Consider the following 10,978-nt stretch of genomic DNA (forward strand, 5'->3'; position numbering starts at 1 on the left):
TCATCAGATATAGTCATCCTGATGGATAGTGAGCCTCTAAAAAGAATTTTGAGACATGTTTTCTTTTGTTTCACATTGATTATAAAATAGTTGAAATTTCGATTGAAAATTAAACTCTACATATAATCAAAAATGTTAAGTAGTTTAGGAAGATTTGTGAAGTTTTATGAACCATTATAAAACCTGCTTATTTCTAAGATTTATAAGACAATTTTTTGCATAATAATGTTTCAGTTTCAAAAAATTACCCAAATATTAAATTTATAGCTTGAATTAGTGAAAATTTGCATTGATTTAAAATATGAAATAGATCTTTTTATTTAAATATTGGTTAAAATTTGTCAATTTATTTTTTTAATATTGATGTAGTAAAACATTGAATAAAACAGTACCTCAACAACCTAATAAAAACACTGAAAATATTTTTCACATTCATCAAAATGAATAATTGAGTTTTTAAAAATGATTATCATTTATATTTTACACTTCTCTTAGTGCACATTTTAACTACTGTTTTAGGCTTTAGGGAATTGTGACAGATTTGTTTTTAAAATAATACCTTCCACACAATTCTATCAGATTGCTGATTGTCTGAAACAAGTATTAATATCACTAAAAACCATTCTCAGCAGTTCTGTACTCTAATATTGCAGTTGGGTAAACAAAGTAATATTTTATTCTCTTTCATGAATGGTTTCTTTAATTGAACCCTTGTGCCTTATACTACTATTCAGTTTTCCTTTAGAAATTGAGTTACAAATACTGTATTCATCAATTGTATAATTTCCTGGCATAATTTGTGTATTTGAGAATCCATTGCCACTTTTTTGAGTAAATCCCTAGAATCTGATTTTTGACATCAGAAAATTCACTAAAGGCTAGAAATTCTTAACATCTTTTTACTGCAAATCATGATATTTTCTGAAGAAAGATCCACTTGCAAATAGTTTTCTTTATAGCAAACTTCTGTTATGAATTTTAGACCCTACCAAGATCTTATGAGGTTTACCAGTTCTGAAAAAAAATCGATGAGAATATTCCCTATACAAGGCATCTTTTATTAAACATGAAGCTTATGTTTAGGTTTCTCTTGAAATTCTTTTGATATGCTGAGTTGAATTTGGAGGTTAATTTAGGGAAAGAAAGGATTAGGATGATAGTAGTAAAATCATTCCCTGCTTCACATTTTATACTAGTGGTAACCATGCTTTCAGCTGTTCTACTTTTCAGCAAAATACCCACAAGCTTGAAAAAATTTGTTGTAATTCTTTAAACATCCCTTCTAAATGATTCCAGGGTATCCTAATGCTATCACAGTAACTATTTTAGGTCAGTTATTATTATAAACTATAGTTCATAAAATATTTTTAATTTAACTCATAATTAGATTATGTAAAGGTCATTAATACTTATGAAAAATGTAACCATTCCTTCCTGTTAAAATTTTGGTAAATTACCACTTGGAATATATATAAATTAATTTATCAGGAATAGAAACCTTGGTAATTATTGCCACTGAGCAAATTTATTAAAAACCAAACAAGGCAAAAAAGCTTACCAGAGTACTTACACAGGATCAAGTGAAATTACAGAGAATATTGGGGAGAAATTTGTCATTTGGTGATAAAAAGATAAAAAGAAAAAGAATATTAAAAGCAGATTGCTGCAATTCACAATAAAAGCACTCACTGTCAAAGAATAATTGTTGAAATTTTACATTTTTACTCTTTTGTAGTAATCCTCTTTTGTAGTAATCCTACTCTTTTGTGGAATTAATCAGTTCTCTATAAAGTATTACAAATAGTGTGCACCATTTGAAGATGAGACAGTGCATGTGTTTTGTAATCCTTATCCAGAATTGCTTGCTATAATGATAATCTCTCTATGGAAAACAGCAAAAATATTGTTCTTGATGATGGACTTAGTTCCTTAGCCCCTTTTCCAAATGGAAGTTCACAAAATGCTTTTTTCTAAGGGCAAATTTATTTTCAAAGGGTGGTACTGGTAAGTGTCCTGAATAATGAAACATTGAGAAGAAATGGCATTGGATTGGGCACCCCACGTGTGAAGGAATAATAGATATTTATCAAGTATTTTATTAATCCCTTACTTTGTGCCAAGCATATGCTAGGTGCCAGGTCCAAAATGATATGCAAAAAAGACCACACACACCCTGTCCTTAATGAACTTGTTTTGTAGGGGAAATAGCCAAATAATTTCACAAATTTTAAAACAATTATCACACAATTAAAATTGTGACAAATAGAAGTCTGTCTAGTAAGAATGTATAATAGAGGAATTTGATCAGAGAAGGCTTTCCTGAAGCATTGTGCTTGATCTGGGATCTTAGGGATAAGTAAAAGTTAACTAGGCAGGGAAACTGATGTGGCTCAAGCCAATGAGCTCCTGGCTACCACATGGGAGGTCCCTGGTTCGGTGCCTCCTAAAAAAGCAAGGTGGCACAACAAGAGACAAAAGAAGGAAAACATGAGTGACACAACAAAGCAGGGAGTGGAGGTTCCCAGTGCCTCCTGAAGAAGACAAGCAAGACAGGGAGCTAACACAACAAGATGACACGAGACACAAGAAATACCTAATGAGAGCGACAACAAAACAGGGCATGGAGGTGGCTGAAATGATTAGGTGCCTCCCTCCCACATCAGAGATCCTAGTTCAGTTCCCAGTGCCTCCTAAAGAAACAAGGAAGACGAATAGACACATCATGTGTAAATAACAAGGGGGTAGGGAGAAATAAATTTTTTTTTTAATTAACTAGGCAAAGAAGAGTCTTCCAGATAGAGGGAGCAGGTGAGTAGAAGGAATCAAATGCCAATTTGGCTAGAGTTGATAAAATTGAAGTAAGGACCATACCACATCTGACATGTTTTCTTTGTCAAAGCTTTTGATTAGAAATACAGTATCAGAAACATGCTGAAGGTCAAAATATGCAATTCCATTTTTGTTGGTATTTATACTAAAAAATGTGTGTGCATATGCTACAAGAGATGTATAAGAATGTGTGTAGAAAGATTATTCATAATAGCAAAAAGTTCCAATGTCATTCAACATAGAATGGGTAAATTAGTATATTTATACAAGGGAATCTTATGTAACGAGGAAAATAAACTAGAGCTACATGCAACAACATGGAGAATCTCAAGCATGTGGTGTGAAAGAAGTCAAATAGAATGTGTACTATATTACTCCATTTATATGAAGTGCGAACAGGCAGAATTATGCCATAGTGTTTAGAGATTTGTGCTGAGGTGACAAAGTCTTTTGTAAACAGCTTTTTTGAAGTAAATTTTATCCATTGTTAAGTGTTTGGTGTGATGATTTTCAGTAAATTTGTACAATTGTACAGCTGTCACCCCAATCCAGTTAGCAAAGTCATTTTTATAAAAAGCAAGAAAATGACCACTGTGAAAATCAGGATAGTGGTGACCCTTAGTTGGGAGAGAGAGGGTTGTGTTTGCAAAGGGGCATGAGGAGGACTTCTGGGATTGCTGTCAATGTTCCATTTCTTGATCTGGATGGTGGTTTCATGGATTTTATTTTCCCTCACCCTGAGATGGCTCCCTTATCTGTTTGCTCGTTGTGTTTTCTTTGTTTGCGCTCATTGTCTGCTTGGGTTTTTTTTGCTTGTCTGCTTGGCATTTTTCTTTAGGAGGCACCAGGAACTGAACCTGGGACCTTTCGTGTATGAGGCAGGCACTCAACTGCTTGAGCCACATCTGCTCCCTGTGCGTTTTGTTTTGCTTGTTGTCTATTCATTGTTTGCTAGTTGTCTTGCTCATTTTTTGTTTATTGTTTTTGCTCATCTGCTTGTTGTTTTTGCTCATCGTCTGCCCATGTTTTTCTCATTGTCTGCTTGTTGTCTTTCTTCAGGAGGCACCAGAAACCGAACCTGGGATCTCCCAAGTAGGAGGTGGGAACTTAAGTGCTTGAGCCACATCCACTCCAGATGTTTGGTTTTTAATAATTCATTAACCTGTATGTTTTATGTACTTTTCTGTATGTGTGTTACAGTACATCATTTTAAATGTTTTTAAATTGTTTTAGACAGATTATACATTTAGTATAAATTACAACTTTGCCTCTTTCTAATACAACTTCATGTATTAGCCACTTTTTCAAGTTATACAAACTTCATAACCACCTCTTTGAAGAAGCCTTCCTTGAACACCCTTATTATGCAACCATGTGCCCCAGTAAGTCTCTTATATTATTACATATTTATTTTATGGCACTTATTACTCTCAACCAGGACTCTTTAAAAAAATTCCTACACTTTAATGCAAGCTCCACTAAGGCAGGAACATTTTCTGATAATATTCATCAGTATAATCTCAGTACTTTTGTTGAATGAATATGTGAACCTTGTCATTCAATCACAGATTCAAATCCAGATCCAGAGGATATTCAGAACCTGTAAGTCATTAGTCTTTCATAAAGTGTTAAAGCTAAGACAAAACCTTAGAGATCCTCTAATAAGTGTTACCATACCCCATACAGATGAGGAAACTAAAGCCCAAAGGATTGTCCAGACTAACACAAGTGATCTGCAGAATTGGGACAGGAGCTTAAGTCTTCAATCTCCTACCCTAGTGCTTTTTCTGTTAATATTACTAAGTAGAACAGCAATGGTGCCAGTTGGACAGCAATGTAGGTAATTCCCTTCTACCATAATCCATCTTATGGGTAATTGACATGCCTTTCCCCTCTTTAATCCCTTCTGTTGCACTTTTTAAAAAATCCACTATTGGGAAGCAGATGTGGCTCAAGTGATTAGGCTCCCACCCACCACACGAGAAGTCCTGGGTTCGGTTCCTGGTGCCTCCTGGAGAAGACAGGCAAGACAGGAAGCTAGTGCAAAAGACAGGCGCTACAAGCTGATGCAATAAACTGACACAACAAAGAGACAGGAAAGACAATGAGAGACACAACAAGCCAGGGAGCTGAGGTGGCTCAAGCAATTGAGTGCCTCTCTCCCACATGGGAGTTCCCCGGTTTAGCTCCCAGTGCCTCCTAAAGAGAACAGAGCACATAACAAATGGACACAGAGCAGACAGTGAGCGCAAACCATGGGGTGGGGGAGTGGGGAAGTGGTGGGTGTGGATAAAAAAAAATGGACTATTAGTTTTGGATTTGCAAATACTACACATTAAATAGTTAAGGCTCATAGGGCTGTTGAAAGGATTAAGCAAGCTAATTAATATAAAGCACAGAATAGCCCAAGCACTCAGTAAACATTAGCTATTATATTACCTATTAAAACTGAAGCCACTTAAATCAATGAAACAGGGTTTCCAGACATATACCTGATTATACAAGGGAAGTTATGTGGTAAAGGTAGTATGTAAAACTGTACAGAGAGATGAATACTGTGTCAAATAACAGTTAACTGCAAAAAAAATAATGCTAAACTGAATGGGAATTTATTTTTCTCAGTGAGAATTCTAAGGGTGTATAATCCAGGACTTGTATGATAGCTTAGCAGTGTCTTCAAGGACTCAATTCTATCTTTCTACTCTGCCATTTTTAGTGGGTGGCTTTCATTCTCATTGCAATAAGATGGCTGCTTCACCACCAGGTAGTACAAATGAGTTCCAAGCAGAAAGAAAGGTGAAAGTAGCCAATGGAGCTTGTCAGTCAAGGTTGTCTTGATTTAAAATCTTTTCTAGAAGCCCTTCTCAGTTACTTCCACCTACAGCTCACTGGACAGAACTGAACCACATGGCCACCCTCTAATGCAAGAAACTCTGGAAAAGTATTTTTAACTGGGCATACTGCTGACGTGAAAAAAGTCAGAGGTTTTCTGTTAGTAAGGAAGAATAGATGCCAGGTATGTAATCAAGTGTCTGAAAAAGACATGGTGGGTTATTCAGGAAAATATAAAACTGAAACTATACTTCACTTATTACAATAAAGTGAATTACAGATGGATCAAATTTTTTTAAAAATCATTAAAAAGCAGGAAATATTCATATATCATTGAGAGGACAGGGCTTTCAAAGCATGGTGCAGAATACAAAGACCATAAAGCTTATAGTGCAAGAACTACAAAGGTAAGGGAATCTTTTCAAGCCCTGTATATTCTCTTCATTAGAAGTTTTGCAACCAGAGCAAATACGTGGAAAATGAAAATACTTATAGAAATTTGACTTTAATAGTATTTTAACAAAGGTGCCAATTCTTTGTTTAGGTTTTCAAGAAAGCAATGTTTTAGAGTAACTAAAACATTCATTTGACAAAAACAAAGTGACTGAACGTATAAAACAAAAGCATGAAAAAGGCAGAAATTGTATAAGGTGAAGAAATAAACTATGCCGTATGAAGCAAAACCGAATATAGGGCCAATTCAAGAGTAACTATTACTATCCAATTATGTGAGAATGTGTTTCTTGTATACATGAGTAAAAAATATAATGAGCTTTTAAGATTTTTCAATTGAAATTTTGCCAAATGATTTTTGTGACATTCCATAGGTTTAAGGTAAACATTAAAGCAACTCATAAAATATGACATTCTAATTATTTGCGTATGCATGCGGCTTAGTCAATAATAGAAATTGGATATATATATATATTTTTTTTTAATTTAGCAACATAAGGAATTGGAAAAAATTTTAGTGTAATTGCTGTTAGTTTCATTAGACACTGAAAGAAAATTCAGCACTATGAATTATATCATTAATTAGGAGAAATTTTGTATTTAATGACACTGTAAGTCACATAATTACTTTCAATGTAATGTCACAAAAGGAATCTAATACCTTTCCCTATGACAATCATTGCCAAGACATTTAGCTACTGCATCTAGTATTTTTAAATTACACTAATTTCTTTAAATATACATATATATAAATTGTTTATTAGAAAAATTATTATTTTCCTTGAGCCTTAGAACCAAATTTTTATTTTAATGGGTATAAGTGAAATTGAATTTTCAGTGGCATGGAATAGTTTCATGTTTTTGTTGTTTTTTTTTTCACCCCCATTTGATACTTTTGCATTCTGATCACAAGATATTTAAGCTTGGTTACTATTTTGAAACAAACTTTCTGGAAATAGTTTTATAATAAATGTATTTTTTTAGGTTTTAGGGGTTTTGTTTGTTTTGGAATTCATAATCCTACTAGAAGATTTGTATTCACTTTCATTTTGGTGCCATAGTTGAGACTGCTGATCCAGCAGGAAGTTTTAGATTTAATTATAATAGGAAAAGAATTTTCTTTGAAGTGTTTATTCACAAAGATAGAGACTAGAGATACTGGGAATTGTGAACTAGAATGGTCTGCTTCTCTTAAATATAATATTTTTATGTGTAGTCCAAAATCAATTCTCTCAAGAGTAATAGCCAAGGTCCTTACAATGGCCTACAAGACCCAGCATTATTTGACTGTGTTGCTACTCTGACCTCACCTCCTATAATTCTTCCCCTTACTCTGCCACATCCATGCAGGCCTCCTGTTCTGGATAGTTAGCCAGAAGCCCTGGGAGCAATAGCAAGGGGCAGACATATTCCAGCTTAAGGATCTTGCTATTCCTTCTGCCCTTGAAACTGTTACCCCACATAGCTACATAACTCATTCCCTCACCTCTTTTGAGTCTGCTTGGGTATCATCTTAGTGAGCTTTTTCGTGATTGCCCTATTTAAAACTCCAACATTCCCTATCTCCCTTTCCTGCTTTATCTTTCTCCCACTTTTTGTCCATGGTCTTGTCAGCCAAGATAAACTCTGATGACATTTTGGTATATTTCCTTTCTATATCTTATTTTTTTCCCAGTGCTCAATCTTAAAACAGGAACATTTTATAAGTAAACTTTTGTACAATCTTATTCTAAGTATAATTTAGTGCTCATTGATTTTTAGATATCTGTATCAGAGAAAACTAGACTCATGTAAAAATGAGGTAAGTTGAATAGTGAAAATGATATTACCCCTAGAATTAAAGATTTGGTAATATATAGTGGTGATAACATTGTGAGTGTAACACACTGAATTATATATCTGAATGTGGTTAAAAGGGAAATTTTAGGTAATATATATGTTGGTAGAACAAAAATTAAGAACAAAAAACATAGGGTTCACAAAAACAGTGAACTCTAATGTAAACTATTGTCTAATTAATAGTACATTATAGTAATATTCCCTCATCAATTGCTAACAAAGTACCATACTAATAAAAAATGTTATAAATGTGGGTGGGGTATATGGGGACTCTGTATTTTGTTCGTAATCTTTCTGTAAATCTACACTTCTAATAAAGAATATAAAAACCCATAAAATGATGTTTTCTTAGATAATATTTTCATATTTAAAGCACAGGGGATGCAAGACTTTTTGGAAGTTGGTTGGCATATTTATGAACAGCTCTTGTCAGAACAGGGTTGCCTGAAAGCTCAACTTCATCACTCACTTCTGAGCCCTTTTTGGTAAATCACTGTTCCTCAGGAGCCTGGAATACCTTTTTTTGTTTGCCATGCCAAAGGTCGCAGGAACCAGTTTGAAGAAGTTCTCATTGGCTACACTGGGACAATTTTGAGAGCAAAACAATATAACCTATTGAGTAAAGAATAAGACCACACTGATTGTATTAATTTCCTAGAACTGCCATAACAAAGTGCCACAAACTGGATGACTTAAAACTACAGCAGTTTACTATCTTACACTTCTGTAGGCCAAAAGTTTAAAATCAAGGTATTGGCCAAAAGTTTGAAATCAAGGTATTGGCTCTTTCTGAAGCCTCTTGGGGACAATCCTTCTTTGCTTCTTGGCAGCTTCCGGTAGCCCCAGGTGTTCTGTGGCTTGTGAAAGCATCACTCCAATTTCTGCCTCTGTCTTCACCTGGCCATCTTCTCCCTGTGGGTCTCCGTCTCTGTGTCCAAATTTCCCTCTTCTTATGAGGACACCAAACATTGGATTTCGGACCCACCCAAACCCACTATGACTTGAATATATCTTCAAAGATCCTATTTCAAAATAAGGTCACAACCACAGGTACCAGGGGTTAGAACTTGAACATATCTTGTTGAGGGGGGACAAAGGGAGACACAATTCAACCCACAACCCTGATAGAGATACAGGGATATAGTGATAAGATGATAGAGAGATAAGAAAGCTAAATTCTTTTTAAAGTAGAAAGCCATGTAGGAAAAATAATGGAATTAGAAAATCATTTGGCAACCATCATAATAATTATTTTTGCTAAAACTAGTGGGTGAAAGTGAGGAATGACAGGATATTTACATAGTCTCAAAGTATCTCTCTACAAAATACCTATTAATTACAATAAATTATAACTTAGTGGAGAAACCTGGAAGATACCATCTTAACCAATGATCAGAAATTAATAATGGGACAAACCAACAGTATCTGCCTCCTGAAGCACTGAGAAGAACTCAGTATCACTTCTGTGGTATTCTTGCCAAAATTGCATAACCTGAATCTAATCATGGGGAAATATCAGAGAAACTGAAATTGAAGGACATTCTATGGTATAATTGGCCTGTACGTTTCAAAAATGTCAATGTTATGAATTACAAAGAAAGACTGAAAAACTGCCAGATTAAAGGAGACTAAAGAAGCATGATGACATTGGATTTTCTTTTTAGATTTTGGATTTCCTTTTGATATCAAGGACATCATTAGGATAATTGGTGAAATCTGAATGAGATCTATCAATTAGATAACAGTATTAATAATTTCCTAATTTGCATCATTGTGGTTATGCAAGAGAATTCCTTGGTTTTAGGGGGGAAAAACAGGTATTTAGAGTATAATGTCTAATTTACACTTAAATGGATAAGAAAATAGAAATTAAATGTAATAAAATGTTAATTGGTGAAACTGGTTAAAGATATTTTGCAGTTTTATTCTTGCAACTTTCTGTTATTCTGAAATTAAGTCAAAAGAAGCATTAAAATTTGTTTTAATATATGTAAAAGTGCTTAGAATGGTGCGTGGCACATGATAAAGGAGTATGTGTGTTTGCTGTTACTAAAGGATAGGTTGGAAGTTTAGGTTGAATGAAGCTATAAGAAGGTGAGGGTAAAAAACATGAAGGTAGGTGATGTTTTCCTTATATTTATTACAAGTCTCAGGAATTGTGATCATTTAGTGTCTGTAGCAGTTTAATAGTATTGATGAATTCCAAAATGAAATATTGAATTATGCTGGTAATCTGATCTGTACCTGGGCATGATTGAGTTAGGATTAGGGTGTAGAGTCCCTACCCCTTGGTGGGTGGGGACTCACAGATAAAAGGCATGCAAAGAACAGAGTTGAGGGTTTTTTATTGTTTGAGTTTTGATGTTGGAGTTTGATGCTGAGCCCCAGGGAGAGAGACAGAGCCCTCCGCCTGATAGTCCACAGCTGATCTTGTGGAGAAAACAGAGTAGCTGAGCCCAGAGGAACCCAGGAAGCCTGAACCCTCACAGATGTTGGCAGCCATCTTGCTCCAACATGTGAAAATAAACTTTGGTGAGGGAAATAACTTATGCTTTATGGCCTGGTATCTGTAAGCTCCTACCCCAAATACATACCCTTTATAAAAACCAGCAAATTCCTGGTATTTTGCATCAGCACCCATTTGGCTAATACAGTGTCTAAGGGAGCCTATATATTGTTTTCACTTTGAAAGAATCAAAGTATATTAAAGTAGAAAATGAAACACAGCTTTTATTTGAAAAGGAAAGATTTCGTAAACAGATCATAAGCACACCATCTGGTTGATCCAAGAGAAATCCTAAGAGCTTAGATTTCACATTTTTATCAACCCTGTATGGTTTAAGACAGATCTCCTAAGCTAAAAATATCAAACCTTATTTGCTATGCTATTCATAAGTTAGTTGAAAAGCCACTCAAGTGCAATCCTAAAGAAGATCCCAATCTAATGAGAATTAGAGTTCATTGTTTTCTATTTCTCAAACTCTAGTGTTCGACAGTATGTAAGGCATTTATCACATAAGAAATA

Source organism: Dasypus novemcinctus, chromosome 17 (assembly GCF_030445035.2).
Source record: "Dasypus novemcinctus isolate mDasNov1 chromosome 17, mDasNov1.1.hap2, whole genome shotgun sequence".
NCBI lineage: Eukaryota > Metazoa > Chordata > Mammalia > Cingulata > Dasypodidae > Dasypus > Dasypus novemcinctus.